The following is a 2,233-nucleotide window of genomic DNA, read 5'->3' on the forward strand; positions in this document are numbered from 1 at the left end:
TATTTGTCCCAGCAATGAGTAAAAAGTAACTAAGACAGTGCATTACACACATATAGGTCCAGGATTCTAAACTGATAGCGGTATCGATCACTATTCCCATTCTCTGACACAAGCAGGTATACAACATTCAGCACTGCAAGTGGTAGTACCGTGTATTGGAAATGTCTACAGTATATCTCCAAGTGCACGAATAACTCATTGCATGTGCTATCAATTTCATTTCCTTCCGCAGTCTTTTTGTTTTAAATCTGTCAACCAAATCTTAACTCTGACATTTGTTTTTTGAATTACTGCATCAACATCAAACTGTCTGGATAAGGACAGTTAAAAGCTTCTCAACTTTTAAAATACAAATATTTCAAAATTATTGATACAGAGCTCTATAAATAATACAAGACAATACTATTGATAACCAGATGAAGCAGAACATACTATTTTTAAATTATAAAACAAATTTCACTAGATTTAGGTAAACTGAGATAATATCAAGTTTTCTAAGCTGTTTAATCAAGTTACTGACAAGCCACACATTCCTAAGTGTACACCATTGTGACATTATTTTGAAATTTTTCTGCATTCAGCTTAAAAGGGGTTTCTTCCCAAGACACTGAACTTTCCTGTCAAATGCGCTTGATCAAATAGGAGAGTTGGGTTCATAAAATGGATTCATTGCACACTTTGTATACAAATCATAAGCCTCAGTAAAGAAGTTCTTTATTCCATCTTCTTGCCTTATATCGTGAAGCTAATAAATCTCATATGGCCAGAAGTGACAAATACTGACACAAACCACTCATTAAATTTGTCCACAGTTTTCAAGTACATGTTGTGTGAAAGCCACATGTTTTCATCCAAAAGGTCAAGTGCAGCGTGAGTGATGAACTGGTTCAGGTGACAGTGGTCATCTTTGGATTCTGCTTTTCCAGCTGGCAAAAATTCCATTTCAAAAACTGGACTATCGTTTTAATTCATATTTGCACTGTCCTTAATAGATGAGATGAGATGAGATGAGATGAGATGAGATGAGATGAGATGAGATGAGATGAGATGAGATGAACTGGATTATCATAGTGGCCAACAATTACAGAGTAGAAGCTTCCAAACATTGTCTTTAATATATGGTTCCTGGGGGAAATGGAGAGATCCACACCCGCTCCTTACGCAGTATTTTTGATCACCCCTTATATTTTTTCTGACTTTCCCAGCAAGACGCTTTCAATTTTTCTATATTTCTTTCTTTTTTTCTTTTTTCTTTTTAAAGAATAAAAAGTAGTGTAGAAAAACAAAAAGAACAGCATTAGAAACAATACAAGATTTTACTAAACTAAGTAATGGGAATTCAACAATGGCCTCTGTATTACATGATGCCATCCTCAAATTATCTGTTCAGATTACCAGATAAAAATGTGTAAGATTTGTTTAAAGAAAAAACAAAACAATAACAAAGAAGTTAAAAGAAATTAAAAAGAGGGGGAAAATGAGAGTAAAAAAAAGTTTTAAACATTAACTGTTCCTTTCAAAAGAACAGCAGAAATTGACAATACAACTATCCAGACTATTGTGCATATATTTTTCCCCTTTTTTCATTTGCCCTTTTCCTCATCCCAGTTTTTCCTTCCCATTGAACACTTTCTTTCCCTTTCACAGTATCAATTGTATCATTCAGATTTTAATTACTCTTTCAGGTTCTCACACTTGCAAGATAATACAAAGTTTGCACGTGTGGATCTGATTTATTTCACTTACCAATATAGTCTCTAGTTGCATCCATTTATTTATAAAAGCCTCAAATTTATCCTTTTTATAGCTGAATAATACTCTGCTGTGTAAAAATACCATATCTTTTTTTATCCATTCTGCAGTTGACAGGCATTTGGGTGGTTTCCAAGATTAAGCCATGAAAAACTGTGCTGCTACAAACATGGGTACACATATACTGCTGTGGTACCATGATTTTTGTTTCGGTTATTCTTCTCTTGTTGCTGGAACAAAATACTCAACTCTCAAAATGAAGCAATGAAAGGTTTATTTAGCTCACAGTTAGTGGAAGTTTCAGGCCATACTCAGCTGGCTCCAAGGCACAATGGCATATGGCAGAGAGCAGCCCTTCATGGAGGCGGCAACGAGCAAGACAGCGACAGCAGCTGAGGAAGATAGCTTGCCTCTCTCCCCTCCTTAACTGCCCCTGGGCCAGGGTGTAGCACTCACACCTGCAATCCCAGCACTGGATCAA

General features: G+C 35.8%; 1 pseudogene; it reads right to left on the bottom strand.

Moving 5' to 3' along the window:
* Positions 1 to 577: 577 nt before the first annotated feature.
* On the bottom strand, positions 578 to 1,152 carry LOC101583305 (annotated as a pseudogene).
* Positions 1,153 to 2,233: the final 1,081 nt, after the last annotated feature.

This window comes from Octodon degus, unplaced genomic scaffold (assembly GCF_000260255.1).
Source record: "Octodon degus isolate 3935 unplaced genomic scaffold, OctDeg1.0 scaffold00007, whole genome shotgun sequence".
NCBI lineage: Eukaryota > Metazoa > Chordata > Mammalia > Rodentia > Octodontidae > Octodon > Octodon degus.